The sequence below is a fragment of the Ischnura elegans genome, chromosome X, assembly GCF_921293095.1.
Source record: "Ischnura elegans chromosome X, ioIscEleg1.1, whole genome shotgun sequence".
NCBI classification, from domain to species: domain Eukaryota; kingdom Metazoa; phylum Arthropoda; class Insecta; order Odonata; family Coenagrionidae; genus Ischnura; species Ischnura elegans.
Genome location: NC_060259.1, coordinates 97,872,403 through 97,880,544, shown reverse-complemented (window position 1 = coordinate 97,880,544; position 8,142 = coordinate 97,872,403).

Here is an 8,142-nt window from a genome sequence, read left to right as displayed (position 1 = left end):
AAAAGAGCTAATTTTTGTCAAAATAAAGGGAATTAAGAGTTTACTAAACCTTTGATAAATGTAATAATTAAGGCAAAACTTTCAATGTAAAAATTACGAATCGAACCTTGATTTAAAGAAAACTTACGCGTCGTACCTGAAGCTTCATATTGCTTCTTCCTAAGATTTTTTATGTTTTTTTGTAGTCTTTTTTAGTTGGAATAAATAACAATGCATTATTAAAGACAATTTTTGTTCATAAACTTCAGCTTTTTCTGAAGTTATAATGCTTTAAGTTGAAAATAAATCCGCTCCTTCATCAAATTACTTGGCCCAATAATTTTAATGATACTGAATGGAATCAAATGATCCAATTATGACGTGAAAATAGATTTGAATAATAACATTTCATGGAGATAAAATCTCCAGCAAAAATGAAAATCACCAAAACTAACCATGCCTCTAGATTTCCACCCTTTTATTTCCCGGAGCGAGTCTCGGACTTTGGAATAAGGTGTTGACCCCTTGTGAGTCCACACCGTTCTCCAGTAGACTGAAATCGTGATTATGAAGAGGTGATTTCAGAGAGGTAAGATTACTGAAGAAAGTTCCCTGGTGTAAAATTTTAAATTTTTTAATCCCGGGAAATTTTTCATCAAGATCCCTGGTGCTTTACCGGTAGATAGACTTAATACGGTCTTCTGAAAATTCGAGAAAATACTATTTAAAGGAAAGTTTACTGTGAAACGAATATTTTTTATTCTATTGAAATGCCAGAGAGAAACCCCAAGATGGTCGCTATTCAGCGACGGTGTTTGTCAAAGCACTGTGTAATGTAAGTAACTCTGTATGCAGTCACACGCACGAGTGCATGTCATTGCCACCAATCATGAAATTCGCTAGAGTAAAATGGAGCCGTGGACCAGTCTGAGATTCGCCTCGGAAAAAGATGGTTTGGTGGTGTTTTGGTGGAATTCCTGACCGGCAATCGGTTAATCCGAGTTCGGATCTCTGCTAAGCCAAATGATTTTGTCTTGCAGGATTTCGTCTTCGGTCTAAATTTGCACCTGTGCGCCTAACTGCTGACAAAATGCTTGGTTTAACTTACTACAATCCAATGTTGGTTCTAATTAAAATCAAGAATGTTTACATTTTAAGCTCTGTTCAGGAGAGATTCAAACTGCCTATTCTTTTGTGCTGTAAAGATTACTGGCGAAATATGTAGCTCCCACAATAATTATGCTTGAGTAGAAAATTTTCACATTATTAAAATGAAAAGCCTTGAAATTTAATTTCTCCTAGAAGCAGCTCTAGGTTAGAAAGGGTTAATGGAGTGCCTGTATGAAAACAAGCGTTATCGCCGAAGCCAGCCAATCTTAACTAACTTAATATCAATAACTTGGCTTTAACTACTTCATCCCTTAATTTTCTAAATCTTACTGAATTTATGAATGGTACCACATGTCGTTTCTGTTTTTTTTTTAATCGAATGAGGCAAAAGGATCAATATTTTCTCTTTGAAAAAACTACTTTCTGAACGATATGTGGCGGCTTGGAACTAATAATTAAGACTCAGCTTTTTGGCTATTTTGACTTGTGGAATGAAATAAAGACATCGCATTTTTACCACTAATATCTAAAACCCTTCCTGAAAAATATTTATGTATGCCGCACCAGTGACTTAACCAAGTGTCTTTAGGGGAGGGTGGATTGATTGAATAGCGGAAGACACCAGGCTGCACGAAATTATTCTTCATTGAGCTAATTAAATAAGAATTGCTATTACAAAACACTAACTATGCTGCTTCTAGTTTGAATGAAGTATGAGGAAAAATTAAACTAAAAAATTTAATAATTGTAATTACCGAAGAAAGATACCTGATGCTCTGCCAGCAAATTAACTTGATGATGTTTTATGTAACCACTAGGCAGAAAACTCGATTAACCTTATTCAAAGGTAAGTTTACTGTAAAGGTAAGTAAGTAAAGGTAAGTTTATAACATCCTTCACCCCACCCCCCACTGTTAAGCCACATCACATCATGAAACAAATAATTAGGATACAAGTAGGCTCCTTGGATTTTTTCCATCGCAGAAAAAAACTTTGCGCCTAATACTGATTAGGGTTAGAGAATAAATTACTGTGACTGATCATGCGAGGAATCCAGTGCAAATATTCTGGACTGTGTTTCTTTTAGAAATTACTGGTAGCCAGGTGTCATTAATCCTTTGTTGTCTCCATCTAAATTGATTGTATTTTTTTTCACTATCTATGCTTAAGGTTCAACAAATTGTATATCATAAGACTAGGTGCTTTCCTCGCTATAGATGTGCATACTTAAATGCTTGACGGGATTCCAACCAGGTGAGCTGTTCCATTAAGGCCGACGTTTCAATGGCTCATCGTCTATTGGGCGTGAGTCAATCCCTGAAGACTCAACGTCCTAATGATGATGGTAGTGTCATCCATCGAAACGTCGGCTCTAAGACAACGGGGCGCCCGTCCCTTGCCCGCCCACTGGACTACACCCTGTGACCCTATCAATGCACGAATCCACGATCAACTTCATTTGTTTCCAGTGTTCGTTTAAACCAAAAATTGTATTTGATTTTCAATAATTAAATCTTTTAAAATAAATACTAATATTTTTTAAGCATCGTGGAATTCTAACCATATTTCTGGCGTTAATAACAACAAAGTTAATAAATAAAAGGTAATAAGGCTATAAGTCCGGAAGTCCGTTATTTTTAACGCTAAAATTTCGTTTAAAACTAGCTTTAACACAGAATAAAACGAAGAATAAATTTCAAATTATAAGAAAATGGTATTATGGAGCAAAGCATATCACAGGAAAAACTATTGACGATATCACCATTTGGCAACTGATATCTGCGTTGAGGGTGATCATGAATGAGTGGGAGGGTCGGGCTTAAATGCATCGGGAGTGGCCCAGAGGACTCGCAGAGCTGGGTCCCAGGTCGGGCCTGAATGCATTATCAGACGATTGCTACCTCAGCCGTCACATCCCTTCACTCTCGCCGGCTAGAGCAGACGTCCGCCCTTGTACGTTGAAAAATTCACGACAGATATATCCGACGTCACGTGTTATGCGTTTGAAAATTCCCGTCGGCTCCACCCGAAGTCCGGCTCGACAAGATTAAGTAAACGGAGGGTTTTACCTTACCTCTATGGAGGTTTTAATTTTTCCAGATGGCAATATATTGATTCTATTCCTATGAAAGAAGTTGAAATTCACCCTTGGATAATTGAAGAGGAGCACAGTGACGTGGTTAGAATAACTTCTTCAAAACTTAGCTAATACCCATAACTTTTTTATACGACCACGGTTTCGACGTATAATGTCATCAAATGGTACAAATCTGCACGGCAACAACCACATTTTAAACATAGAGGAGCTCGCTACAGTAGTGTTTTGTAACTGATTATATTTTCTATTCGATACCACAGCCTTGCCAATGACGCACATAAAATTAGTAAGCCTTTGCCCTTATTATTGCAAATCGCAATGATTACCTAATTCCTCGCTACTCCTTAAGTCAAAATTACCGCACCTGACCGCATTGCTGGTTATTTCTTCGAGGCCAAGTCATAGATTGAATTAATTCCTACATGTCAATGCTGTTACGAACGTTTATTCTCATTGTGTCGTTCACTCTTACCTACCAGTTTCCACAATCAAAATTCTAATTATGACTTCTGAATGAAAAATTATTTTTCAACCGCAATAATCATTCTTAATAAAAATCGCTGTCTCCTGTCTCGGAAAATATTACTAAAACTCACTGTTCTCATAATCTCCAAAAATTCATTATCATCGCTAATAAGTATGCGCTTACTATTATATGAACACAGTAGCACAATACGACAATGATTTATCAAACAGACATACATTTACCATCGCGGCTCTTTCCACCACCTTTGCAAAATAGATACCTATGGAAATCAAATTATTGTTTCACTAATGGTTGCATTATGATACAAATCCTTTCGGATACCAATGCACCGAGTTAGTTTCCTAAACGCAGATAGAAATGTGGTGATGATTGATCATATGTTGTATTAAGAGGCATTCGGTGGTTAAATCATGAAGTGAAAGCATTATTGGAGTACCACTTTGTGAATTAAATAGTACAAATCCATTGAAAGAAAAATTATTGATACCTAAGTATATTCAAAAGAAGAGGTTATATAAAACGGCTTTATGTTCATTGTGTCGTTTTCCTCCCTAATACGACTTAACGAAAACATTTGAACAGTAAAAAGTTCGAAAATATTTAACACAATCGAAAGAATAAAATTCGGATACAAATTTTAGAAAAAAAAGTGAAGAGCATTGCTTCAGGAGTGCACAATCAACGTCTAGTAACATTCCGGTCTCCTCACTTTGGACACGCGTGAAAGCACGCCTCTTGTGTTTACGGTTTTCGTGCTGGCTGGTGGTTGAGCGCCGTGACAATTCGATTCTCCACACTGCGAAATCTCAAGTGGGCCGTAACTGAGGGAGCAGTCGGAGCGAGGCATTCGCTGCTACCGGGGGAAGGTGCGGAGCGGCGAGGGGACAGCCATTGGCCTCGTCTTTTACGACGTCTGCTCTCGCCTTCCCCGCCCGCACCCGTTAGGCTGACGCGTCTCTCTCGACACGTGCACTCGCGAAGACCTTGAGCTGGAGCGGGGCGCAGAAAACGTGGTGGCAGATTGAAGGAGAAGTACTGGAGGCGCTCGAGATGTGGGTGTGGAGGAAAATGGAGAGGGCAAAGAATGCAGGAGAAGAGGAACGATGAAGTGCTAGGTGTGGTGGGCGAGGAGAAGAAATTTCTCAGTAAGATTCCGAAGAGATAGAAGGTCATTCAGATCTTTGCTCCGGAGGGAGTACTCACCGCAGCGCATTGGTGGATGCAATGCCTTGCGGCGGTAATGCGACTGATGCCTTTCTATTTAACATTCCAAAAGTAGCTTTCAGGCACTCAGCAATTATTTGTAAGCGTCGTCTTTTACGTCTGTGAGATAAAAAATTACATTGGAGACCCGCCTTCAAAATTTCCAATTTTCTTAATTTGTGCGGGGGCCCTCCCGGAAGGGAGTGGGGAAGATTCTGAAAGCCTCGTTCAAGAGAAGAAGAAAAAGAGGAAGGAATGTGAATGAAGAGAATACAATTTCTGCATGGATTAAAATCCCAAGATTCAAGTGTGAAGGAGTGGAATTCTTCCATATTGAAATGAGCACTTGCAATTTTCCACGATATTCAAATTTATTTCGATCTAGGATTCAATGTTACTACTTAAATCATCTTAAAGGTACCAATTTTGGGTAGTGCATAGAATTTGCACAAATTATGCTCCAAGTTTTTATTTTTCAAGTACTACAGTTTTTATTTCAACTTCACGTAAAATATTTTACAAATTGAATGCACTACACATCATTTTTGCCTTGAAGATGATGTATAGCATTGAGATCTAGGCCGTCATAAATTTTATAATCGGAAGAAATTGCAAGTATTTATTTCAACATTTCTGCATGGAACGAAAAGTAATGGGCGTTGCTGTGTGTAGACAACGGAACATCAATGTGGTCCGGTGTGATTCACAAAAGTTTCACGCCAGTGGTGGATTTCGAGCGAAGCGCGAGGAGGGGGGAGGCGCTGTACTTATTGTTAGTGGAGAAATTGTAAAGGTGGTTTCCTAATGGAAGTATTTATTTCACCAGCGAAAAAAAATCAATGCTTTCAATTATTGATGAATACGTAAAAGCCACTTGTCTAAGCGTATGTGATCTCAGGAGAATTATCGCTGCGAGGTACTCAGTACCAAAAAGGAGTCGCAGATAGAAAGTGTCCCCCCCCCCTCCAAAACAATGGCCTTACTCCGGACCTGGTCCATGTAAACCTATCTTAACCGTTAGGGGACATATAGAAGTAATGAATTTGCGCGAGATCTCATTGTGAACGGCGTTCACTTGGCATGGGAAAGGCCGCAGAGGGGAATGAAGGAGCTCAGGCAGTTGCAGCTAGCGAGGCCCACTTCGGATTGGAGCAGCACTTGTGGCTTCGGATTGGCGAAACGATTCAAGGCGGAGACAGCAAGCATGCCCTTAATGCACGAGCATGAACGAGGTCCTACCCTCCGTTTAAGATATCTCAGTCCAGTAGTCTGGAGGGAAGATTGGAGTCGAAGGTCAAGTCACGATAAAAAAATCTCCCTCTCCCAGTCATCCCATACAAAGCTCAAAATATATAGACGCGAAAGATGCCGCTCACTGTTCGTGAGTTGGTGATGCCATTCAGGGGCGGATTCAGCTTCAAATTTGGGGGAGTGTCATGACCTGGATCCGGGGAGTATGGAATATCCAACGGGAAAGTATTTGCCCGTGTAATTAAAAAAAAACACTTTTTAAAACGCATTTTGGAGTCTAAAATTTCATTTTTATACTTAGCAAAGGAGGAAATTGAACAAATTAAGATGCTTAGGATATGGAAAGTATTTAACTGATAAAAATTAAAAATTATGAGAGAAAATTGGGGGGGCGGGTCCATCATTACGCCCCCCCCCCAAATCCGCCCCTGACGTCATTAAAATTTTGGTTCATTTACTCGTTCAGGAAGAACATTTCACTTCCGAGGCAGGGAACCACTCGGCAAGAGCTCGTGACGTCATCACCTTGCATGCAAAAGGGTTTAGGTTCTCTATTGTTCGTCGGTAATAGCTCGAGAAGTAGGCGAGGGATCAAAAAACGGCATATCACGGGTCAAACTTCATCATATTTAACATTATAAGAAAATTTCGCGTTCACCATCTCGGCAATAAATTATAATAAACGTTAACATGAAAAAAAATTAAATGGGAAATTCATAAGTACCAAGGGAAGTAATTAACACGCTAGATAGGAGCAGGTATGATTATACTCATTCATCCCCATTACAGATAAGTATGGAATAGGATTTGCCACCTTCAGAAAAAATCAAGAAAGATATTATAAAAGTATTTGCGCCCTTTAAAATTACATTGTAATTTGAAGAAAACACGGAATTGATAGAATTGACAAAGAAAATATAAAGAAAAATTCTGATCCTACGAAGCATAGATGCGCTTCCATTAAGCACTAGTTTCCTTACCGCGCATAGCATAAGCTTTCCACGAATTTATGTTTTCATTAATACTTCTGGATATCACCATGGATTCTGTTTTTATATCATAGCACATACTGCCCTTAAAAAAGCTTTAGAAACAGAGAATACATAGGAAATTTGCGTTCAATATTGGCGCCAATTGTTTCGCATCTTCAAACGGTTTTGGATATAAGTAAATGCCTGAATTGGTATTATTTGAAATCGAGTTTTATTAAATAATCATAAATTCCTCATCATTTTCCTATTTTCTCATGATGCGAGGAATCATAGAGAGTTATATTTAACATAGGAATTGGCATTCGTGTTAGAAGATTGTTTCCACCCGAAGACAACGCTCATTTTGGCCGTTAAATCGAGAGACCAACCGGCGCACCTGAGTCCCACCCTTCCACGTGCCCAGGTGAGCGCCAATAAGCGCGCAGCGATACGGGGACGGCCCCGGTAGCCCACCTGGGTGCACGCGCTACAACGCAAGGCCGACGGTGGGGTATGTGAATGTACCCGCGCGGTTCTTTGCATTGATTACCGCCGACTCGAATACATTTTACATGCTGTTGAATGCATAGAATATCATTTTGAAAGCAGATCGTGTCCTCCCCTCAAAAGATGACATATCTCTTGTGAGCCATGGAAAGAGTGTTTCCTATATTTGGACTATAAACAACAATTGCGCATAAATAATAGAATACACGTAGCAATTTACGGGCAGACTGTGTTCATCTCTGCTTGAAGTCATGGAAATACGCGGCGGCGCGGGCGGTCGGAGGCCGGTGGATCAGCTGTGGCTCGGCGGTAGCGTAGCGACGTGGAGCTGCCCGACCACTGGCAAGGGAGAGGGAGAGGAGTGGTCACGTGACTCGAGCGGGAGCCAGCGCTTGGCAATCGCTTACTCCGAGCGCAAGCGCTAGCAGATGGGCGCGCCCTCACAACGTATCCCACTTACTCCGTGCGTTGGACCTAAGTGAGTGGGCGTAAGCTGGTATATTTTTTCGAGATACCGTTCTAATAATTCGCGAGGC